This window comes from Neopsephotus bourkii, unplaced genomic scaffold, assembly GCF_033783945.1.
Source record: "Neopsephotus bourkii isolate Nb327-2 ecotype Australia unplaced genomic scaffold, CSIRO-AGI_Nbou_v1 NB_107, whole genome shotgun sequence".
Taxonomy (NCBI): Eukaryota; Metazoa; Chordata; class Aves; order Psittaciformes; family Psittacidae; genus Neopsephotus; species Neopsephotus bourkii.
Window position 1 is genome coordinate 8,364,687 of NW_026900624.1, and position 25,933 is coordinate 8,390,619.

General features: G+C 46.5%; 1 protein-coding gene across 15 annotated transcripts in view; it reads right to left on the reverse strand.

The window, feature by feature from the left end:
• Nucleotides 1-25,221, reverse strand: part of PPFIBP1 (PPFIA binding protein 1) — a 113,112-nt gene extending 87,891 nt beyond the window's left edge. For 10 of the 15 annotated variants that reach the window (XM_061359624.1, XM_061359618.1, XM_061359610.1 and 7 more), the window contains exon 1: nucleotides 25,156-25,221. The gene's annotated coding sequence lies outside the window, so the exon portion shown is untranslated. Of the gene's footprint in view, nucleotides 1-16,468; nucleotides 16,669-18,431; nucleotides 18,479-25,155 lie in introns of those variants that run through there. The other 5 variants (XM_061359642.1, XM_061359536.1, XM_061359651.1 and 2 more) reach the window with 3 other exon arrangements.
• Between the last annotated feature and the right edge of the window lie 712 nt (nucleotides 25,222-25,933).

The window sequence follows — 25,933 nt, forward strand, 5'->3', positions numbered from 1 at the left end:
AAGGTGCTGCTCTGTTGTTCATCTTCTTAATTTGGCCGGCGTTGACACGTACTGGTTTCTGTCTTCCTTCCCAACTCTACTAGTAAAAACCATGAGACATTCCTCAACAAAAATGGATCCGGCTCACACATAAGGTTTGCCATAATATTTTCCAGGAAAATGCCTGCTCTTCAATTACCCTGAATTGTAATGGGCATCCTTCACTTTGAAGTTCAGTCAGAACAATACCCTGCCATTCCTAGAAGGAACTTAAATAGCTCCAACACCACAAACTTACAGAATCGTGTCAGCGAGGCACATCATCTACATTCTGTGTTTCCAGAGCTGAGAAGTGAGGCGGAAGCTATGCAAACAGCAAAACCCGAAAGCAACTACCAGGAAAAGAAACAAAATAACATCTTGCTGTTGTTGTTAAGAAGAGGCAGCCAAAAGATTTGAGTTAAAACCCTAGAAATTAGGATCAACATAACCACATGCTTTGTCAACTTCACAAGTTTTATACATTTATTTTGCTATTTCTCGAAGCAGACACTTCAGTTGTTTCAACTCTTCTAAGTTGCTTATATGCTAATATACATGCACACAACAGGATTCAGCTGTCGTGTTTTCATATGCACTGCAAATAATCCCAAAAATACCATTTCTACTAATCACGTTGTTCCACACAGTTTGAAAGCACATGATTGCAGAAAAAAAACCCTCACCAACACATTTTTGGCCTGGATTCTAAAGGAAATGAAGCTTATGTGATAGTGCTGTTCGTCAATCCTCGCCCTATTAAATTTTCAACTCGCTAGTCAATTTTCACTACATCTGGCAGAGGGCGAAGAGATCTGAATAGGTGTCACATTCTTGTATCTTGGGGAGAAATTATTATGTATGTAGAGGAGACGCACGCAAATTAACCTCACACAGAGCTGAACTGCTGCAAAAACTCAACAATCCCCTGCTTGCTTTGGCCCTGGAGATGCTCTGTCAGCATCTGCACATGGGCACTCAGAGCACATATCAGTTCCTATGTGGCCAACATAAGAGACATTGGAGAGAAACCACAGACCAAGCCAAAAAGGAGGGAGAAAATAATCAGGAAATAAGGGAGTGAAAATGAAGAGGTCCAAAGAGAACAATCACAGGTCATGGTAGACGGAAGGTCAACACACACAGGGAAACACGTGTCAGCTCTGCTATCTGAGGGGTAGTTGGCAGCTCTTTGCCATCTCCATACCTACAAGCACAATAAAGGTCCTTTCCCTGCCCTCCTTCCACTTCCTGGAAAGGCTGCAATAATGCTGGATGCTGCTGGGTGCTACCGGATCCACAAATGGCCCATGCCTTCAAGCTGGCAGATGGGACAGGAGCAGTGCAAAAGCAGATGAGCTCACACCTGGGAAAGAGCAGAGGCAGACTAGACCCACCTCAATCAACCTCTGTCACAGCTGCAACAGAAAGCAAGATCCCTCTCCACAGCTGTCACCTACAAACTGCAGCCACCTTCCTTTTCATCCCAGGAAAGAAGAAAGGCACACTGCATCCCACAGAGCTAGGGAACGGAAGCAACCCAGAGGCACTACTGAAAGACGACCAAACAATACTGTTTGTAAGGACTACAGAGGGAACAAAAGCTTACAAGCCGAATCGAGATTACTTGCAATCTATGTGGGGTGGTTTTGCCCTAGGAGCAATCAATACCAAAAACTTCAGCTATTCTGGGATAAGAAGGACAATCAAATTATCCCCGCTTCAGAAAAACAGGAGGGCTGAGGGCCAGAAACAAGCAGTGACTACCCTGAGAGGTGCCAAGCAGCCAGGGCGGGCAAGGGGAGCACACTGCAGAGCCAGGATGTACATCCACCCCAGCCAGGGCTGAGCAACTTGAGGACAAGTCCCAGAGCCACCAGTGGCAACTGAGGCTCACCCCACTCCCTCTCTGCCCTTAGCAGCTAGCGGATAGACAACAGATTTTATTTGTTTGCGTTCTTAGAACCGAACACTTCTGCACCATTAAAGCAGAATGCAAACATCTCATCCCCATGCCTCCACAAGCCTTTCTGGTTTAGTTTGATTTTATTCAATCTTCTTTATAACCAATCTATTACAGCACTTTATTTAAGGAGTAAGGATGCTGCTTCCAGCATTAAATACCCTTTCGCTGACAATTAGAGGGCATTATCCTTAGAGGAAAACCTTCACTAGCTTTTAGTCTCTTGTGATAACAGAAAAAAAGCATTTTTTCTCTCCAGCAAAAATATCAAGAACGTAGTACAAAACAGAAAAGATGCAGGCAGAGCAGAAGATTCATCGGATAAACAAGATGCAAAATCATTTTTCCCTTCTAGACCATCACTTCAAGTCCAGACACCATTACACAACGATTTAAAAAGTCATCAGCATCAGCTTCCCCCTATGCTCTCCACAGTCCTGGTACACAAATCATGTCTGCAATAGCAATCCACTTGTCACAGGGCACTTTACCCAGCCCTTGGACTGAAGCCTTGTATGACTACAGCTCACAGGCTCCACATGAAGCAGGGCTGGATGGCCACAGCTGCCTAAACAGTTCCGTCGCTGCAGCAAAAGTGCCAGGTCAAGAACAACATGTGTCCTGACAGCAGTGTGAAGACACCGGTCCTGTTAGATCTGAATTTGTCCTGTGATGAGATGATCTCTCTCCAGCTGAGATAGTCTGGCTCTCCTTATTAATAGCAGGACACTGGCATCTACAGCCCAGGGCTCCAAGCCAAGCGCTGCAGCATGTCAAAAGCAAAATGAAGAGGTTTATGGAATAGAGCTTTGAAACACTGGGGCTGGAAGCAAAATAGAGCCTGAGAATTAAATTAAAGGTATCCAACAAAAATAATAAGCCTTGAATTGCAATGAATTACCTCTCACAAATGCATCATAGCAGAGCCTGGTGAACTGTGTGGGGACATCTGACCCAGAAAGCAGGATCTTCACCTAAAAGCTTTCCCCTCAAATTAGTCCTATTAAACTCTCTTACTTCACCCACCCAGTTTTCACTCTTACAGAAGAACAAGCAGCCCTAACCACCATAGCAGCCAAGCAGAAACCAGTTCAGTGAAAGCTAGTTTTGTATTTCACATGAAATATGAATAAATATTTCATATTTAAGTGGTTGGTCGGTTTGTTTTACAGAAGGATGGTTGTTTGTTTTTTTTCAAGGAAAGAGGCAAACTCTGTTTAGACTCCAAATGAAAGTCAGATGTGAATGAATTACTTACAAGATGCTGAGGGCAAACAAGTGCACTATGAAGTATGTGTTGCATTGCATCTTCATTTAGAAATCACCTAATAACCATCTTTCCCACAGGGGACAGTTAATATTAGAAGCCAGATACATCCTACATAAGGATGTCTCTATTAAACATCCCACACAAAGATGTTCCTAGAATCCAGTAATTTAGCAGAACAGATTTTTAACTGCTGTGTAAAGTTTGGGTGATAGCATAAAAGACTTCAACTTCACTTAAACAGGTTATTTTCCATCATGTAAACTGGGGAAAGGACCATCTTCAGGACCAGGGTGGTGGAGCAGAAGGAGACCTCATCACCTGCGCAGAAGTACTGGGTGAAACCTAAACCTTTCACTGGAAGACTGCAGAGCCCATCCCCTTGAACCACACCTACATGTGGTTCTCCCATGGAGGGGATGGTGGAAGCAATGGAGGTGGGAGAAACAGACATAGTCTTCTCAGAGAAAGTCACCACCTTACCTCTCACCTTCTGCAACCCAAGCCACCCCTGTTTCTGGGCATGATGATTTACTCTTGCTAGAGCCCCCTCCACAGGCAATATGAAAGATTCCTTCAGTGATGGTGTCATATAGAGAAAATGCTTTCAGGTGACAGCATGTTTCTGCCTCAGTTTCTTTTATCCTCAAATATGCCAACAGAATCCTATAAATTTGTGGAGAGGAACAAAGAGCCTTCTATACTTGACCAAACAGTAAAATACAGCTCCTGCTTTATCTACAGGGCAAGTCATCACTTGCTAAAACACTGGGGTTTATGGAGTATGGTACAAAGGAAGACATAAGCATACATGTAAGTTGTTCTGAATTTGTACCCCAGGACTTTCCAGTGGCTGCCTTAAATGCTTTTATGATTGAAGGCAGTCAGTAGTTAAGATTTTCATTACGAACAGGAGCACCACCCCAAAAAGAGGCAAAGGCCCTTTTACTTTGATTCCCACCAAAAAAACCCAGCTACTCAGCTCCAACACAACTTTCACTTCCCATTCATTACTCATTTACTATCTTGTACACTCCTCAGGCATAAAGCACATCTCTGACCCCAGCAAAGACAAGGTGTAGCGATGTCAAACTTAGAGAACCCTGAATTTAAGAGGACACAAGTCAAGTATCAGACAGGACAACATAAATGCTCTACAGAGGGTGGTCTAGATAAACCAGAAAGCATGAGAAATGAACTGCAGAGAAGGACAGATTGGGAAGATCTGTATGAGCCGTGCGTGCAGTGCTGAACAGCTTGCTGCACAGAGAAGTCAGCAAGCTCTCTTCTGCAGAGAAACGTGCCTCAAGTACAGGGCTGCCAATGTACACCACCACACTCTCTTAATTCAGGATCTTTTTCCCTTTCCTTTATGCAAGCTGAGGACCTATGGGCCGAGAAATCACCTGCTGCAAGATGAAATTACTAAACCAGCTTACCACAGATGCTGCCAGGCTCATTAAACCACAGTAACCCTCACACACGTGGCAGCAATGCAGCTGGTGATAATGCATTTCCCCTTCCTGCTTACATCACCGATTCTTACTCATTAGAGCACTTACAATCTTTATATAAAATTCTTTTATGTAGCCTAATTTGCCAAGAAGTAATCGCTCTCCTCCTCCCCTGGTAATACAAATGAGACAGAGCTGTAAAGTGATTTCATTTGCTGCTTATTCCATGGCTCTCCTTCCCAAAAGTTTCTTTCAGATGTTCTGTATGAAGCCAGATACATTTGGTCATTAGAAAAAGTCTCAGAGTAACCCAGTATTTCATCAACTGTCATGGGGAAAGGATGGGTAATTTAGGAAGCTTTACATCTTTGAGCTTACTTCACATTTCTTGCCAAAAGAAATCCATGAACTTCCTTCTTTCAAAAAACCCACAAACCCAGACAACACTGCAGAATTCAACTCTCCACTCAGAGCAGGGTAAATGGAGTTTATCCAATGCTCAGAAAGAGTCGCCTTCGTGTAAAACAAGCACTGGAAGAACACCACTAGAGATGCCTGTACCACAAGCAGCAGGAGGGTGATGCAGATCTCCGTCTACCCTGGCTCCTTTCACCACTGGAGTCGCAGCAATGCTATCTGGTAATTACACTGCAGTGTGGTCTGGCATGACACAGGCTTCTGGCTACACATTCAAGGCTCTGCTGCCAACTCATACGGGGGCTCCAGCACATCTCTTTACCATATTGTTTCAGGCTTCCCTCAGGGAAAGCAAGAAAAGACAGCTTAAACTCAGAGCTGTTACTCTATGCTAAAACTACAGTCCTCTGCACACAATCCAAACCGTAAAGGCCAATGTCACTACAGCTTTTTCAGGATTTGGTTGGACAACAAATACGCCGGATGCCCGAAAGGTCACAGCTGAAATACGCACTGTCCTGTACTACCACTCCCTACAAGTGAGTCAAAAATAGGGAGTACAGATGTGTCTCCCATCTTCCCTGTAATTCAAGTGCTTTTGGCTGAGCCCTCAGAATTTCTGTCAATGCTCACCAGGGAAGGGAAAAGTCAATCACTGTCTTGCAGCATCTCATGACATACAAAACATCATTGCTTTAGCTGTTTAAAACCATTCACCCCAAGCAAAGAACAGGCTGTTATTACAAACTAGGTACAGCAAAAATAGTGCAGTTTAAGACAAAAGGGAGAAAATTATTAAGAGTAGAACAATTCAGACAGGCAGTACTTGTAAAAACCTTCTACATACTTCCACACTTCTGTTTCCAGTCTTTTCATATTGCAATGAGTTTTGTGTGATTACTAACGAGATACTGAGAAACTTAATTGTACTGTATTAACAGTCAAGGTTTTGACTTCCTATCCAAGGGCTCTACTTCTTTTAATTAAAATTATACCAGGTAACATTGTTAAGACTACGTCAATCCAACACTGTGAAGTCAGCTCTAATAAATACAAAGGTAATCTTTGAGCCTTTATATAAGGACGCTGATACAGAGTTAAAAATAAGCTTTGTTAGTACAGACAAAACCAAATACGCAGGAGTTCAGGAAATGGTTTTGAAGGCTGAACTTCACATAACCCATCCTCAGTGTCTTTTCAAAGGGTCAATGAGCCACTAAAAGTCTCCTCAACTCCTTGCTTAAGTACAGTGCTTTACAACAACGTTTTCCATCAGATTTGCAACAGATTGAGGATTACAGCTGGGATTTCCATTTTGGCAGCAGTGCAAACCCAAGAGCTGAAATGAGGCATGACCCAACAGCACCGTAAAGTCAAGTAAGAGAGCACTGAACAAGATCAACAGCAGAGTCTCCTAACAAAGACTAACGCTGAGCATTTTCTCTAACAGAAAGGAGCTGTTTTGATTCAAAGGGCATTTCTTACAGGGTTACGGCACTGACTTAATGCAGCACCGCCTAAATATCCATTTCCTTGAGTCAAGGCTGGATGAGTCCCAGAAAGCTGAGTTCTGACTCTCACACTTGCACACCATGAAAGCAGATGAAGAAGGTGCCAGGGTAGGGCTAAACCAATTTTGAATGTTTTCCGAGTCCTTTCATGTCAGTCACAAATCCTTTATAGTCAGCGTTGTGAAGACGCAGTCTAGTCATGAACCCCGAGGGAGAACGATCCAGACGTACATATATCCACTGATTCAAGAGCTGGAGCCATTTGCTGCCCCCAAGCAGCTGCAATTACCCCCGGCATGGTCTGAAGGGGCAGGGTGTGGTGGGGAAAAGGAGGAAGGTTGAAGGAAGAGAGAGGGGCCACGTGGCCGCCTGAGACTGCTCCCCGAGCAGGTTGCCTCTAACCTGGGCTGGAGGGAGAGGCTCTCCCTGCTGCATGGCTGTCCCATCGCTCTCCTGCTCCAGCAGGCCAGGCCAGGGAGGGAGAAAGGCTGCATGGCATGCAGGTACATCTGGCCAGCAGTTCCTGGCTCCAGCAGGGAGAGATTGCTCTGGGCTGGATGGGGCAGCAGGGAACTCTGCTCAGCCCCTCACCAGTCATCCCTCCAGCTTTGCTCAGTCTAAATTTCATGGCATTGTTCATCCTGGTGAGCACCTACCTCAACACAAACTTAAAGCCTCATGAGGCTAGGAACTAATTTTAGCAAAGTTCAGGGCTTTCTGGAAAGTAGAGCCAGGAAAATGATAGGCCTATATGATCTGTCTCACTGGTCCTTCCAGCAGCTATTTAATTACATCACTATTTTCCTAACTAATAAAGGTCAAACTATAATTTTTTGTTATTTTAGATCCATAGTTTCTCTCAAATAAAAGGTGTTCTTATGCCAGGAAGAAGCAAAAAGGAGATTTACTTGCCCTACAGCTACTGTAGCAAACTCAGCTCAGAAAGAAAAAAGAAAGAAACTGTTATTTCCCTAGCCTTTTTAAAAGGGGAGAAAACAGTGGACAAGAACCCATGATTATTAGCAGACAGAAGGGAAAAAAAGAAAAAAATCTAAGAAAAAGAGCAATGAGAGCCTTTATTCCCAGGAGATCCTTTTAAAGAATTTAGACTCCAAGTGATGCAGTTGTACTTCCTGTGACCTGCAGCATTCAGTTTGGGAACACAAGGAAGGTCACCGCCTCGGAACAGCTCGGTACACCCACGCTGCACACATAGAGCACTCAATTCAGAAATGCAGTGGGGCAGAGAGCTACTGCGAGCGCAGGAGAGGAGGACTGCTGACCTGTGGAGCAGTGCAGCAAAGGGCACTCGCTCAAGCTCACACACAGCAGCAGGCTTCTCTCTGGACTCCACTGGAGCAGAGCGTGCAGCAGTGGTGGGAGACAGAAAAGCCCTTTAACAACACAGTTAAGAGAACTCCAGCTAGATAACACACACACACCATCCTCACTCCCAGCTTCAGGCAGGCTGGGTATGTGGAAGAGAGATGTTACCAAGTTGTAAATTTAGTTCATGATGAACTGCGCTGTATTAGCATGGCTCTTGCTATTAAAAGCATTTGGAAATGATGCAAGCAGCTACACACACATTTCATAATGACCACACAGCCCAAGGAACGTCACTTGATGTATTATTGATAGGAAGCCACTTCTGAGGCAAGATGGCCTTTGAACAGCATTGAAGCAGGACGGTAGGGTACAGGGAAGGAAAATGACTGAACAAGAATGCTAAACTGCTGCAGGACTTCGATTAACAGACTAATTAGCAGAGAGTTTGGCTACACTGAAAAAATTAACGCAAGCACTGATCCTAACCTGACCTCCCTTTTACACCTTTAGTTCAATTTTAACTTGAGTTGGTGGGAGACACAGGCAAGAGTTTGATGAAGCACATTTAAGCAATATCTAAGCACCAGTGCAGGCAGGCAACACTCAGGGATCCCTAAGTCCTACAAGTTTTCCCCGCTATTTTCCCCCGGCCATGCACACAGCTACAATACCGCGATACCCTGTGGACAAATTCAGAAGGCAGCATAACTTTTTAATATATATTTACATATAATATAGAGGTACATATTTATTTTAAAAGTGCAGTGCTATATATAAATACAGCAAAGCATTCAGACACCTTGGCATCCTGCAAGCACAACTACTGCTATCCTTCCTTCAAAGAATGCCCAACTCATTCCAGAGGGCACAGCTCCAATGGGATATATAGCTCGGATCACCTCTCCCACAAGCTCTTCTCTTCACCACTCACCAGGACAGGGGTGGGAAAAGCACCATTCAGTACTTCAGGCACACAAGCCCTGCATTACTAGCAGGAGCCAGCCTAGCGCGTGTGAGCTACGAGCTTCACTCAGTTCTGACAGACATCTGCAGGAAAAAGAAAGAGGTGAAGTTCCTGGCCCTATGAAATATAAGGTGGAGATAAGGCTTCCCTAGAGCAAGGGGGCATTTCATCCTGGATCAGAATCCCCTGAGTTGGAACCCAGCCAGAAAGCCCAAATAATAGCCTTTCTGCTCACAAACCACCACTGAACCTTGACTGTTGACGAGCTGTCTGGAACACAGTTTTAAACTCATCCAAAATACAACGGGGAAAAAAATCCTGCCTTCCATCACCCCAATAAGTCATTAAGTCAATGTTTTTCTCCATTCTTGCTTTGCCTGTTTCTCATTACTTGGTTCTTCACCAATTAAACACTTTCTTAAAAAATGACAGATTTTAAACTGGTTTCTTCCAATGCATATTTTAATACTTTCCCCTTGTGCATAATGCAACTGGAAACCCTTAAGTATTGCATATGTATGGATATGGAAATTTTGCTTTTACCTAGATTAAGTGTTTGCATTGTTTCTTTGAACCATCCGGCTTGTGTCTTTTACAGGAAATTAACACAAAGCATCTTTAATAATTGTAAGAACTCTCCAACAATTCAATTTGCAAAAACACAGGCCAGCATTCTGCACTACAGTAGGTGGTTTATCCAGCGCTTTGATGGAAGATCTTGTTCAAAGCCTTGTCCAGAAACTTAACACCACCTCATACTATTCCAGTGATGCAGTCAATGAACAGAAAACAATTATGAGAGCACAGCCAAGCAACTGTTTGCAGGCAAAGTTGTTTCAGTCTTAAAATTTGGAAGTCTCTGGCTACCCACTAACGTAATCAAACTGAGCTGCAGCCAGGATGAGCTCCATGAAGGCAAGTTAATACTAATCTGCTTTATTCTGCTGTCCTAAAACGAAGCCAGCTCTCCATTGCCAGAGGCCCCAGACCTTCCAAAGGACGGAGCTTGGCAGTTCCAAAACCTGCACGGGGTCTTGGCAGGGAGTCTCCTGTACAGGTCACCTCAGAGGATGCACAGGAGAGGGATGAGCAGAAGAAATGCAGAGAAAGAAAGACAGCATCGAGGTACAAAGAAGCCCCAGGACAAAGGCTGTACATGTATGTGAGCAGTTGCCCCTACTGAATACATAAGACCATAGCCAGAGGCAGCAGCCCAAACCACAAGAAAGCTCTTGCTTCAATGTAGCAAAGTCTCCACATGCTACTTGATCACTATGCCTCCCTAAAAAGTGTCACTCCCACTCAGCCGCACTGTCTGTTCTGCACACCACAAGGGCTCTGCATGCCACACACTCAGGCAGCCCTGTCTTGGAGGTGCTTGAGATCCCAAACTAGGAAGACAGTTAAAAAGCAGGATAGTAGGAAAACAGTGAAAACACAGGAGGCCCCAGAGGGAACAAGTGGCAGCGCTACAAACGGAGCTCAGTCTGGCTCCATCCACCCAACAGCAGCTCCAGCATGAACACAACCAGCTTTTGCTGCAAATGCCAAGACACAGAGCATATACCAAACAAATATTCTTTAAGAGGTAAAAAGAAAAAGAAAGATGCCTCAATTAAGACTTTTGGGACAAATACTTTTGCTCCTGGGTTCATAAGCTTTAGCCTATTTTTAGTAAGTTGTCTTTGCAGATGCCAAAATAACATCTCTCCCCCTCTTTAATACACAGCTGGACATGAATCTTTGCAGCCTGACAGGCAGCATCTGCATCCAGCTTCACAGATGTGAATTACAATAGGAAACCTCAAGAGAAAACCTCTTCTCTGGAAATCCAAACACAAGTAGTTAATACGGTCCCACTGCTGAGCATACAGCCCATGGGAAGGAGGGACCCAGAAGTCAGAAAGTTCCTTCCCCCATCCTTTACTCCCAAGCAGCATGCTTGAAAAAAATCAATGTGCAATTCAAACACTGTGATACGGAATTGCTCCTTTTCTCCAATACAGGCACTATTAGCACACAGCACTGCAGCTAAGAATCAGCATTTTGTTTGGAAACTGCCTCTCTTTGGCCATCAGAGCTCTGCAGAAAGGCTGCAAGTTTATTTACATACACCAGATCCAACATGATCTCTGTGCAGGCAGGAGAGGCAGCCAGACCATGTAGATGCTGCTTTCCTGTGAAGAACCACTGCTGCAGTCCTGTGCAGACCCACAGTTTGAAACTCCTAGGGAGCATCCACCCCTCCCCACTTCCAGCCCTGTGAGAAGCAAGTGGCATTACAAACCCTCCAGAGCATCAGGCTGCTCTGACTGTTCAAGCCCAGAGTAAACTGGAATGTAAAATTACAGGAGTCCATCTCATGCCTCCACTGCTCTTTGACACCGGCACACTTCCCAGAGCATGCATGCTCTTGTATGCTTTTTGCTCTTTGTGAGGCCTAAAAAACTCACTGGGAGAACTGTGCCCATTCCAAAGACACAACCCAGCAAAGCCCACGCCTCTGAGAGATGACTCTGACTGCATCCAGAGAAAATCAGCTCAGCCTCTATAGCTTCCTTAATGCCATCACTGCTGGGAAGTCCACCACACCCTTATTCTAGTACTGGGAATACACTGGGAAAGAGGTACAAGGTTTTCCAACTACTGTGGGAAGAGCCAAGCTCCCCATTGACAGTTGGGCCACCAACCAACCTCCATCACTGCCTGACCCCCACAAGAGGCTCTGCAGCAAGAACAGGGCTGTTGCACATCCACTCCAAGGCTGCTCCAACTAGATTAGTTTCCCCTGCTTTCCACATGCCTGCCACACACTCCATCACTGCAAAGCACAAGGAGGAAGCAGGTATACTAGAACAGCCTGCGAAATCCTGTCACATAAGCAAAGCAGCTCCAGTTTGCCCATGTTAGCAGGGCAAGCAACCTGACCTCTCCTTTCTCCATGCCTCCTCAACCACAGATTCACCCTGAGCAGGCCCACGTTTTGTTTAGCTACTTTACTTCATCTCCAGCAGCCTTCTGCTTCCCTGTACCCACGGTCCTCTCCCATAAATCTGCCTCATTTCTCGCAAACTCCTACGCAGTGGGCTTGGCGTCCTGGCTTGTTTCAAACTTCACTCAGCCTCATACAGGCACAGCCAACTTTGAGACGAGCATTCACTTCCCATTCTTCATAGTCTCAAAGCTATGCAGCATATTGAGTCCTTGCTGTAACCTCCTGTTTACCACAGAACAAGTAACGGTTTAATTTGATTAATTTCATGTATGGCTTCTATCAGACCCTGGAGAACCTCTGGCTGTCCTACGCTTCTGTCTAAACATCCAGGCATGAGGCTCTAGACACGGGACAAAACGTCTGCTTCAAAGCTTTGCAGCACAAGCTAGACAAGAAGGATAAAAGAAAGGACACTGCATAAATTCCAGCACTCTGAATTTCCTTGTGTGCCTGTGGGAGACTGCAGGTACAAAGGGCAGGGACATGGGCTTAGAAGACAGACACCACGGCAGATGGCAGTGCAAGTAGGGAGCATGTCCTCCAACAGGACGCACGGAGGTATCTGAGGAGCACACACTTTAGCTGCCAATGCCACTCTCCACAGCTCTCAGGAAGGGCCAACAGGACAGGGGATGCTGCCTCCATCCAGACAGCAGCAAAGCGATGTAAGCTTGCAAGACAGCCAGCTGCTACACCAGTGATGGCCAGCTAGCTGTGCACATCCCATCCAAAATGTCACAGCCTGGAAGGGGATTTTTTTGTTATCTTTATATCAAGAGACAGTATTTTGCACTGTGCTTTATCCTTGACCCTGTGATTTCTAACTCTTCAAGCCAGCAGGTTCACCAGCTGCAGCACCTGGCTCTGGAGCTGCTCTCACCACCCAACAAGCCCACCTCTAGCCCACCAGCCCAGCGCAGTCCCCCCTGCAATCTCTGGGGGCCTGGTTTCCTTGCCCTTCACTTCCACACCCAAAGACTTCAGCAGCAGAGACCCACTGCTCCCTCCATGCAAAGGGGGCAGACCAGGAAGCCCTCCTCTCTTCAGAAAGCATCTCCCTAACTCACCCAGGCAAAAAGGACAACAGTAAATGATATCCATTTGGGCCATGACTGGGTCTGCATGCCCATCAACCTCTCTCCAGAAAAACATGGCAAGTCAGACAATGCAAAACTGAGATCTCACTAGAAGCAGAAAGCAGTATTTTCATTGCCTCTAGCAGATAACTCATGCACTGCTATTTCTTGTGCTGCTTCCAGCAAGTAATATCTTACCCACAAACAGCCAATGTCTTAGGGGGAAAAGAGACAGTAAACCTAATGAGGTTCAGAGGAAAGGCTGGGGGTCTCAGTTCTTCCTTTTAACACAGAAACACAGGCAGCCTCCCCATTTTGCTCCTAAACGCAGGCTCTGCAGAAGCTACATGAACACAGCTGAATCTAAGGAAGGAAAGTGTTGCTCCTCATCACATGCAACAGTAAAGCCGAGCGCTAATTACTGCAGCCATAGAAAAATGATCTAGCACATTTAGTAAGAAAAGTAATTAACTCCAATATCACAGCCAAATTCCCATTTAGCATCAGCCGTCCAGCTGGATACACTGTCCTAAACAGCTGGGTCACCGATCCTAAACTATTGCCACATGTGCTATACCTTCCCTACCCCCTTTGCTCCCTCCCATCTGAAAGAGGTACTGAGATACATCAGTACATCAGGGCAAGTCCCTACAAAAACATTGTCTTGTTTCGACTGCTTCTGCATTTACACATGCCTGACAGTAAGCTCAGCCTTGCATAAATGCAGCAGCCCGAACTCTGCAGCCTGTTATTTTTGTGCCATGCCCCAAAGTGAATTGAGCAGCGTAAGGCCCAGATGAGCACCAAGCACAACCTCACATATGTTTTGACGACTGCATTTTCATACCAGCACTGGGTTTCACTAGGAGCAAAGTGACTTTGCAGGACAGCGTGTCGAACAGCTTCTCTTTACAGAAACACAACAGGGAGAGACCTTTGTTGCAAGGAACTCCAACACACGGCAACCACAATTTTTGTTCATCATATCCCAGTGATATGTTCACTGATGAATGAATAAATTAGTATCTACATCAAAGGCAAGTTTTCCAGTTGGAGGTTATTTACTTTTGCCTCAATTACAGCAGCTCTGGCAAGCTAACTCAAGATACAGATGATGTACAAGCCAAGCAGCAAGTGCTCGCATGCTGGGAACTGTTCAAACAGGAATAATTCAATCTTTTTGTAGGCTCACCCCCGCTAATTTGCCACAAGCTGTCTCTTTTCAGCTGCTACATGAAGCACAAGAAAAAACCCAAGCTGGATTAAGCTGGTAAGTTTACAATCAGTTCATCTACCGCGAGTTCAGGTCAGTTAGTCTGTGCATAAAACAAGTTAATTTTTTTCAGCTTCACAGGGTTAAAGAAACAAAAGTTTATTGCCGTAACCAAACATTTCTCACTGGACGAGTGTGCAGCAATTACTTAGCTAATGCAAACGACTTTCAATCGGCATGCAAGGAACGTATGGGATAATTGTAGGGCACTCTCTTCCACCGACATTTTACAAGTACGCTTTAGGTAGCTATGGAGACGTTACAGCCTTCTTCATTTTGCTGTCATAACTAGACAGCTGTTGATTTCTTTGTAAAATTCCTTGGAAGAGTGGGGAAGGAAGGGGGAGTTTTAAGTATCACAAGGTCTGAGAGTAAGAAGTTGAAGAAAAAGATAACAGATTTCAGATGGAGACAGCAGCACAGAGGCTCCTTACAGGAGGTAGCCTTGAACTCCAGGTCCTGCTTCAGTACTTCTGCAAGCAAGGAGGTAAGCATACACTACAGTGTGCAGATAACAGAAGGATAGCCTCCCAGATAGGTCCAAAAGGAAAAGCATTTCTAGCTATCACTGTTATCACCCTGCACAAAAAGAGGCACTGTCCAAGGGCGTGCTGTGGTTTTGCTCCAACACAAAAGCTCTCCAGAAACATGGTGGGTCTCCATCCTCACAACCACCATGCTGGGCTACAAGATGTTCCCCTCTCCCTCCAAGCAATTTATGTGGAAGCCTCATCCCCAGCAGACCTTGCAGGCAATCAGTGCCTCCTCTCCACCCTCCCCAGCCTTGCCATAGACAAGTGCTTGAACAATCCTGCACCTCACCCTCCTTTCAACAACAGCTCAAAAGCTTGCTGTAAGCTGAGCAAATGCTAGTCCTTAGCAGCCGATTCCATCATGATGCCCAAAATGATCCGAGAGAAGTGCCTTTCACTATATTGACACTTTTATGATCAAACATTTTGGCATATGAGGATTTAAGACTGCACATTGCAATAGGCAAGTCTGAGACCAGAGATACCGACCTGGAAAACACTGTGTTGCACAGATAAGGACTGCAAATAATTATGGATTTAGGTCCCATTCAGAAACTCCCTTAGTAATGAGAACAACAGATCAGGCTCCTAACAGATTTTTCCCTTTGGATAAAACACAAAGGAAGGCCTGTTCAACCAAAACATTTTTCTTGAATTCACCTTAGACCCAGTCACAACAATGGAGGCAGAACCTGCAGAATTATCTCTAACACCAAGCTGCAGGAAGTTTACCAGCACCACCCTGAAAACAAACGTCAATCTTCTCATCTCCACGCTACAATTAAAGTCTCAAGACCAAAATGACGCACTTAAGCAACACTGCAAATGAAGGGAAAGCAAGCAATATACTGCTGGAGCATTTGCACCTACCACAGACCTGTTATTGCTCCTTTCATATAACCCTCCTTCTATGCAACAACATCATCAATACTGCTTTGTTAATTCCTGTGAAGGCTTGAAAAGGGGGAAGGATTAATCATCCTTTAAGCTCGCAAAAAGAGGTGTGAGGAGTGTCATTATTGCCTTCGGGGCATATGGGTGCCACCAGCTGCTGTGGGTGGAAGCACTTGGTCTAGACAGCACAGACACTTTCACCACCCTCAGTGACAGTCAGATCAGCCTATGCTCACAATGTCCTGGTCACAGCTTTGCCACATACTTCTGCAGCTGGCACTACTAACTGGCAACCAGTGAGGCCACCCAGCCCTGGTGCCCACCAGTGCAGTGCTGCACAGGAAGTGAAGCAAGCCAGCCATGGGGCTAGCCCAGGGCTCGTCCATCCCACAGCCAATTGCTCTCAGATACCACCCCAACACCATCAGCAGCATCCCAGTTTCACAACACATGAATCTGGTTGCACACCCCACCTGGTGCCAGAGGCATGCTGCAAGACTGTGGCATCCCCATGCCATGGAGTACAGCCCAGCCTCAGCCACTGCTAGCAGATGGCTACATGACCCTTCCTGGGGTACCAGAGTGGAACGGCACCCATCCACACCGCAACCCACCATCAGTGCTCCTGCTTGCTCAGAGAGCAGAGCCACACTGCACACACCTCCCTGGAATCCTGCACCAAAACAGCCTTCCAAAACAAGGGCATCAAGAAGAGATGCACACTCCCCCACCCAGTGTCCAAATTCCTAGTACTGCTGCACTTCCCAAGGGTACCTTCTGTCCAGCACCATCAGAAGTTGTGGTGGTCCTGCCCAGCACTGCAAGGAGGTCCAATACCAGTTTCAGGATAAGTGAGGTAATCTCCAACAGGATGTTTTCTGGTTAGGATCTGGTAATTACATGTTTCATATCCATGGGAAGGTGTAGACCAAGGTAAGCCACTCTATGCTCTTTTTGGAGGAGGAGAAAGAAATAAATCAGCAAAACAGAAAACCAAACAAACCAACCCCACAAAATACAGAAAAAAATCCCAGCCTAAGACAAGACATTCTTCTACAGGGAAATAAGAAAAACAAGTTCTTAGAGGTAAATTAAGCTAAGCCAAGAAACATAAACATGCATTTCTGAACCTTGCCCTGATGCTTCCTTTACAAATATAACAAATCAGAAGTGCTGTCACAAGTTAAGAGCTTCAGTTAAATGGAAGGAGGGAAAAAAAATGCTGATGGCTCTGTGATCCAACTGACAAGCTGTTTCAGGTCTGTTCTGATCCAAAACCAACTTCCCAGAGACTTAAATGAAGAGTAAAGAAATAGTCTTTATTGCTTAATCCTGCTTTAGAAGCCAGACAGCTACAAAGCAGCTAGCACCTGAACCCACCAGGAGACATCTAGCTACCCTATGCTTTTCCTGGAGATTAGTCGCTCAACACACCCACCACCTCTTGAAGAACTTCTCTGTGCGCACAGCTGTGGGCAGGAACTGGGAACACTTAAGTGTGCCTTGGCTGCTCCAACATGTCCTTATACTCCTCCCTCTGCAGAAGCCACTAACCTGCTGAAATTGTCTGTAATACACATTATGCTTCAGAAGAACAGCCATTTGAACTTGGACCTTGAAAGAAACCACTAAGGATAGCTACTTCAGCCTCCAGCTGCAATGTGAAGGTTCCCCGCCTTGCAGCACAAAGGCCCCCAGAAGGTAGGGTACATAAAGGACTTGTCAGCTGTGGTGCAGAGCTATCTGTGAGAGATGCTGCCAGTGCAGCAGAGAGAACATAAAGCCCTCAGCTGAGCAGCACAAGGAGTGCAGCCATCAGACCACCACCTCCCACGGTAACATGTGTTTTGGATAGGGAAATCAATGCAGTTCCCAGCACCAGGAACACTCCCTGCTTGAGCAGACTCATCCACACCCCAGCCTTCGCCTCCTCCTGTATCCTGCACACAGTGGCTTTTGGAAGCAGCACACTCCCCACCTGGCTTGCTCCCAGTGCCCCTGTGGGATCAACAAGGATGGACCCGTGCTACATTTCAGCACAGGTTTATAAACCTAAGCCAGGGTGCTAAAGGAGACACTTAGACTGCACAAGAAAAGCTCCCAAGTCAAGTCAAAACAACACAATCACACAGCTGACATCTATGGATACCCATCTGCACTCAAGAGAAGGAGGTCCCAACAGGCTATACAGTCCCTCTCCTTGCCAGCATCTTATCTCCACAGGACTTCTTCCATATGAGTAGACTACCTGATCCAAGCCTAAGAGAAAACAGATTCTGGCAGTTTCCATATGGCAAGAGTGATTTTTACAAACCCACACCAGCTGTGTCCTTGCTGAGCTGCACAGAACCCAGACCACTGTACTACAGCCGCTGTTTTCAGAAACACAGCACATTTTGAAGATATTTTTCCTCACCTGCTCTTCAAGGCAGACTTCAATTATCAGCATAACACTCTGCCGAACCTTAATTTGATCCTACAGACACCCTCACATGCCAATCTCATGACATCCAGAAACATGCATCCCAACCTCCAAAGGGCTGGTGTGCTCTTCTCTACATCCCGTACACTCCCTGTGACCTGGGCTAGTTTAAAGAGCCAATTTCCTTCGACAACACTTACAGGTTTCCAAGGTTTCGCAAGGGCTGTGTTTCTGTCTAAACTTCGTACATTGTTACAGGCAGTGAGTACACATACTTCATGGAGAAAATACCAAGTCAGGACTTCAACAAAACACCTACCTAGACTTTCTGAATTATTCTCCATCCTTTGAATGGACTACAAGGTCCCCGAACTCTGGAAGTAATCAGAAATTAACTTTCACTCTGATTAAGACCTCTGCTGTGGAAAGACACTCAGCAGCACACCACAGGCAGTCCAAGCACACTTGGCAAACACAGCACGTCTTCAAAGCATCCAGTGTACTGCAAGCACTTCCAATGGAGTCCTGTGCATGTGGCAACCACACTCCTCATGCCCTCTACCTGCAAGGTGCCTGGGACAGCAGGTAACCAGCAGTAAGGCACAGGCCACAAAAACTAATGGGAACAGCACACAGTCTGCAATACATGCCTTGGTCACTCCTTTAAGCACAAATGTGACCATAAACCTTAACCACACCTTACCCCTTCAGACAGAGAAACCATTTCTGCCGAATTCTATGTCAAATGGCAAAGGCCAACAGAACAGCCTCCAAGTCACTCACTTTTACAGCAAGGAATGCCATTGCCATTATTAGTGACCTTCCTTCTGAATTTTAGAACTTAGTGTGAAATCCTCAGGACTCATGCTGCGCTAGGCTGAACCCCTCAGCCTGTGAACACCCAACCACGAAGCTGGGTGAGAACCAGTCTCCCATGACCCTGCCTGCTGACAGAGCACATTGCTGTGCTGCCACAGCATCAGTGAACAGTACCACCCTTCCTCATCCCCAAAAACAGATCCTGGTGCTGGTTTGGTAATCACATGCTTGTTCTTGTTTCTATCACTTATAAAAGATCACTCCAGGGGAAAGAGCTGAAAAAGAGGAGGTTGGGGCGTTGTTTGTTTGGCAGTGTGTTTTTGCGGTATTACAGCTATTTTTCTGTTACCAACTAAAAACTGCTTACATTGTATCTCCCTTCACCACCACTGCAGTGTCCATGAACTATTTGGGTTATATCCTACATTCATATATAAAACATACCCTGTACCTTTTCCCTTGATTTTTGTTTAGAATTGATTAGTCCGAGAAAAGGCATGCAAGAGCAAACCATTATAATTTCCTTTTATTTTGACATATCTGTTACAGAACAAGAAAATAAAGTTATTCTCCCAAATCGGCCACATATGGAGCCATGAGAATTCTTTGACTTAAAACGTGCTGATTCACACTAGTGGTTATCAGATTTTTCTGGTCCAAGACATAATTAAGACAGCTGTCTTTGACAGCACAAAGATTCTCCAGTTTAGAGTTCAGATGCTGCAACAGCCGGCTCAAGTCTCAGCCTTAAGTTTTCCAGTAACATTTAGGAAAAAGCCTACAAAGAAAGATGCAAATACAAATCCACTTTTGGATCAGTGTACTTGATCTTGGAGCCTTTTGTTCACTGGTGGCATTTGATGGAATCTTATTCACGCAAGAGCTACATCCAAGAGTTACAACACTGCCTACTGGAAGTGCGATTACCATCAAGATGTATGCAAATGGCTGCTTAAAGTCACACTTTTTGCTATTTTTATCTTACCTCAAACACCACAAGCCAGAAACTACTTAAAAGGCCTCTGGTCCTGATTCTCTGACACAACCTGCACTGCTTAATGACATGGAATAGAAAACAGGAAAGCGAACATCCTTACCTTAACACAGACAGAGAATACAGAGAAATCAGACTTTTGCATTCTCTGGTGGTTTTAGCAAGATTCAGACTTGCACCATGCTTCCAAAAAGAAAGGAGAACGATTCTGGTCTTCACCAGGAGCCATTCCTCACAGTCCTGAGATGACATGCAGAAGACAGAAGACGCAAGGCATGAGGGCGAGATTTAACAGCATTCCCCGCAGGCAGCACCTCATGAAGAGCGCTCTGACGAAGCATTAGCTCTGTCAGCCTGGAGGGATCAAGCACTCAACAGAAACAGACCACAGGACCCTCACCCAGGGGTATGTCAGGTTTGCAAGACCGCACTGTACAACCGAAATCCCTCCCAAGTTCTCCACCTGCCTCCCCCCATTAATGAAGAAGATGGCCCAAGCAGGGGTGAGGAGAAGCAAGGCTTTAGCTGCAACTGGCTGCAAGACCTGTATCTAAATATATTTCCACTGAAGAAAGAAATCCACTCTTTACATAATTGGTTTATCTTGGCCTATAGAGAGAAACATGAGAAGAGCCATTGGAAAAAGGACAGACTTTCATCCCACCACACTTCCCTCACGTACAGCAGAAGCCACAGAGGAACAAAGTGCTCTGGAAGCTAAAGGATATCAGGAAATCATAAATGCCCATAGCAAGAGCAATACACATCATGGGCAAGCAACTGCAAATCCAGTGTGATGACTTAATCATTAACGGAAAATTCCAACCTTGAAGCAGAAATGAAGTACCATCTTGCCAGCAAATACTACTTGAAAAATAACAAAAGGCCACTATCCTCAACCTGAGCTGACCCAACACACGAGTCAATTTGGGAAAAAAGGGGGGGAGGGGGACATGGATGCATGATTTCCTGCATCTCAAGGTGCGTTCACAGCTGAGCAGCCCTGCTAGGGTGCTCCCAGCAAGGAGAAATCCAAAGCAAAGATCCCACCAGAAACCCACCAAGACACATTACCTGTGTCTTAGCATGACCATCTGTTACCTGAAGTTGGAAACATGCAACAACTGCAGATAATGGCTTTAAGCTGACAGAGGGGAGATTTAGATTGGACATTAAGAAAAAATTCTTCCCTGTGAGGGTTCTGAGGCCCTGGCACAGGCTGCCCAGAGAAGCTGTGGCTGCCCCATCCCTGGCAGTGTTCAAGGCCAGGTTGGATGGGGCTTTGAGCAACCTGGTCTAGTGGAAGGTGTCCCTGCCCGTGTCAGGGGGGCTGGAACTGGAGGATCTTTAAGGTCCCTTCCAACCCAAACCATCCTATGGTAACAACCCCATGGCGAGACAAATACTGTCCTCCAAAAGAAGAAACAAGCTTTAACCCTGGATTGGATGCTGACTTTTCCCAATGTTGGACAAGGGATCTAATCTCTTAGGAATAATCACACAAAGATTAATGCTTGTAAACCTGTGATCTTCAAAGAGCTACTTGAATAGTAAACTTTACTGATTGCTAAAGCTGCCATTAAATGGCCACCTTTTCTCCATTCACACATCACCTATTTAGCAGTCAACTTTCCATCACTAAGATTTTCCAGCCAAGACATGGGGAAGGCTGAGGCCCTATTCCTACTCAAACTGAAAAGAAATCAGTACAAATGCAAAGACTGACAAAGGGAGAAACCTGGGCACAGCACATCTGCTAAGGAGACACCGCAATACACTAGTTAGGCTCTGGACACGCAAACATATCCAGTATGGCAAGACAAGGAAGGAATTTATACTAGATGCTAAATAAATGCTAAATAAATGGCTCGATATAAACACCAGCAGTAAACAGAAGGCAAGGCAATGTAGTTTACCTCTCCTGAGCTGGATCCAAGGGAAAAGCCACTAATGGGATGACCAATGGGACATCACAATTACAAATGGGGGGAGGAGGCATTATTCAGCCTAAATACAGGAAAGCACTCAGTGGTTTTATGTATGAAGGTATTAAGTGTTTTTATGTATCCTTAATGCACAGCTGTATGCACAAGCTCCACACAAACAGGAGTGAACACAACAAAATAAATACACCTGACCCTTCCACAAATCTGTTCCTTACATTAATAAATTCACAGATGTGGCTTGGCCAGACAGAAATAGATCAGATCATAATTGTGGAGCTTTAAGGAAGCAACATAACTTGAGTTCTGCTTTGAAGCCTGAAAATAACAACAGCATGAGAAGAAGCCGTCCCAGGTATACCAACCTAACTTGCACATCACCATTTACAAGCAGAGACACAGGTTACCAGTATGCAAATTCAGCTGGGGGGGGAGGGGGGGGCGCTTTACAGACCCCCTTTAACACCACAGGAATTTCCAGGATACTCCAATACGTCCCTAAATCCTGCCTAGTATTTGGGCTCTTACTTTCCACAAACCAGTGGACTATCAAGTCACAGGCATTTATTGCTTGCACTCCTCTGGGAGTCAGGGAAGCATGTTTGGACTACCTGAACCAGACTTGTGATCTGGCCACCTCTCTGCACTCCCCCCACCTTCACAGAAAACACATAATGCAAAGCACAACAAAGGAAATTAGTCATTCAAATGAGTTTACAGCAACACCATCTTGTCCTGAGTGTAAGCCAAAGGTGTATTTTGATGCAATCACACCACTGTTAAGAAAGTGACTAAACCTTCTTTGGTTTTAAACCTCTCCAGGGGAAGGATTTTCACTCCATTGAAACTGCTCCTTGAAGCAGTGAAAGACTGAAACATCACAGAAACCCCATTTGGATGGACTCACGAGACACAAAACCTCCTTCCTGAAGGACACCGTACTGCACACCTCATACCACGCAGCACTGCCTGCCTGTCCTCAGGCCATCCAGACCTGACCAGTGAGCCGGGACCAGACTTTGTCCTCCTCATCACCAGTGAGCAATGGGACCAGACAGGCCAGCAGCACCACCTGGGAACCTCAGTCCCTTGGGAATGGCTGTAATTTCAGGAATGTTAACAATTATCCTTATGTTGACACGGGTTACAAGTTGAAGTCTCTCCATATACTGCCACAAACGTTTACATCAGGACCCCATTCCCTCCTGCAGTGTGTTTTACCCTGCACAGTGCAACCCAAAATGGAAACTGGACTTGATTCTAAATTGGGACGAAAAAAGATGAGATTCACCACAGCTTTCTGCCCCATGTGACATCCCTGATTTCAGGGCACTCCACCCTGTGTTCCAGGGAGAAGCAGACATGTTACTCACCAGATTTTCCAGAGCGTGGATCTGCTGCAGACACATGTTCACAGGACACATCAACTTAAACATTCCTCAGCAGAACTGACCTGGCAAATGGATGAAAATCCAGGGCAAAACTCACTGAAGCCAAGGAAGCACTTGAATCTGGACCCATATGTATGGGCTCAGGCTCTTGCCCTTATCTCATTTAAGAGGGTCAGAGTGGCTGCTTAATACCTAACAGCACCTTGCTGAAAGGTGCCATGCCTCAAAGCAGGAGCAATGCTGCTGAAGAGAGAACTCCCTGCTAAGGGCCCCATTCCACAGCCCAGCAAACAGGTGAAGCTCTCACTGCCTTCAGGGAGGAGAGAAACATCAACTTCATGCTCCTTGCACAAACACTGCCCTTAATTTACGAGCAGCACTGCACGCCACCGACAGCCATACTCACGCACAAACCAAACACTTCCCTCTGCTTCTAGGAGCTGATCTATTTGATACAGCTTTTCAAGAAACTGTGCTGAATCCTACTGTCAAAACTCCCATGGGACAGGTATTAAGCCAACTAGAGAGCATTTCAACCTTAATTCCTTACTGATGTGAAGAAGTTAGAAAGCCAGCATCCTTGCTGCATTGGGAACAGAGTTTAAGCAGATTTCAGTTTTCCTGGTTTCCCTGATGCCTCTCAAACCAACGTGCCATGCTGCTTCACTGAGCACCCTGGTTTTACTGAAACCCTTACTCGTGGTTTTATTATAATCACGAGTCCCTTTTATCCTTCACAAATGTAAATCCTCAAGCTATAGCTGCTACCTTTAATAGAAGCAATAAATCTGGAGTTGGCACACTGAAACATCTTCCTCTCAGTTATTCGATCGTGTAAGCACGGAGAATATTCTCACTCTGTGACCCATTTTTGCTGTTTACTTTTTGGAATGTAGAGACACTCGTATTGCTCAATCACGCTGCCATTGCGCTACGTACCACAGCTATACACTGTGCTGTTGGTAGTATCTGCACTCGGGCCAAATGAAGAGCCAGCACTGTCTCTGAAGGCTCAGACACAGCCAAGCCCAAGTCCTAAACACTCCATCTGTGTTTTTGAACGAAATCAGTAGTGCTGCACTTCCACGAGAGAGCATACACGTCGTTGTACCACAGCCAAGCGTTTAATACCGATGCCGGAGCTTAGTTTCCCCCCCGCAGACGTAACTACATAGGTGTAAAGCACTGTTTTACTGCTACAGCCAGCATGTGAGCTAGCAGCGCTATTCCAGCTTTTAGAAGTCACAGACCTAAAAGAAACAGACTTAGGAGAAATAATTACAGGATGTAAGAACCCCAGGCCTTAAATCAAAACACGTTTGGTAGTTCCAGATAAAACTCAACTGAAGTTCCTAAGTGCTTGCGGCTCAAGTGTCCCGCTAAAACCTTAAAAGATTAAACCGCAGCCCACCGCTTCCCAAAAGTTCCTTAAAGCACGTACGTAAACTACAGGAGTTCAGGAGCCCATTACCCACCCTCCCTCTGAAACCGCTCTCCTTCCCCCTTCCAGCCAGGATGCAGCACAAGCAGCACGGGAATACCTAACCGCAGCCTGAAGAAAGACAAGGGTTTGGGCAGGGGGAGGAAGGCTGGCGGCGAAGCCCCTCGCCGCACCCCGAAAGCTGCCCGCTCCGGCGGACACGCGGCGTGCGCCCCTCCGGGTGCCCGTTCTCCGGGGCACACCCGCTGTCCCCCGGCGGGGCAAGCGGCCCAGGCCCATGGCGGTGGGGAAAAGCCAGCCCCACTGCGGCCCCGACGGCGCGGCGGGAGCCGTCGGTGCGCGCAAGACACTCGCGGGGAGGGGCACGGCCCGCCGGGACACAGAACTGCTGCAAGCGGTGCGATTTCGGACCGCGGGGCCGGCCCCGGCAGCTCCTCGGCGCGCCCCTTACCTGCGCCCGAACTCCGGCGGGCCCTCCCGGGGCGCCAGCGCCTCCGCCTCTGCCGGTTCCCTGTAGCCCCCACCGCCGGCCGCACCGCGCCGCGCCACTCCGCCGCCCGCCCCGTCCCGGCCGGTCCCGCCCGCCCGTCCGCGCCCCGCCCCGGACCGCCCGCAGCCCCGCCTCGCACACGCCGGCCGGGACCCAGCGGACCCGGGGCCGGGCCGGGTCGGGCAGCTCTGGGCGCCAGCCTGGATCCCCGCCCCGGGGCCGGGCTTTCCCGACGGGGCGGGCGGCAGCCCCGGGCCGGGCCGGAGCTCTGATTGGGGCCGACAGCAGTCACTCGGCGCCGCCGGAGGGAGGGCTCGGCGCAGGGGCTGAGCTGCCCGTCTCCTCGCCCGGTGCATTCGGGAGCGGAGCCGTACAACTAGCGGACTTGGGGGCTCGGCTTGGCAGCCAGGTCCAGGCGACTAACTTCATTTTGTTTTAAGTCGACCCAAAACTTTTGTATTTCAGAGCTCTTCCTCCCATCCTCTCTCCAAAGGCTGAGTTAGACAAAACTCGTCATGTAATGTTTTTGCGTGTGGAAAAAATGATTTGGTTGTAGTTCGTTTCTGACCATAGCTTCTAAAAAAGTGGAAGTTTCCATTCAAAAGCATGTTGGACGCAAACACTCTGGAATCTCAACAGAACAGGGAAGGTACCGTTCGCTGTTTAAGCAGTTTGCAAAGGGGACGAATCAATTCAAAATTTGCCTTTTTTCTAGCAAGTTACCGGCCTGTTGCATTGG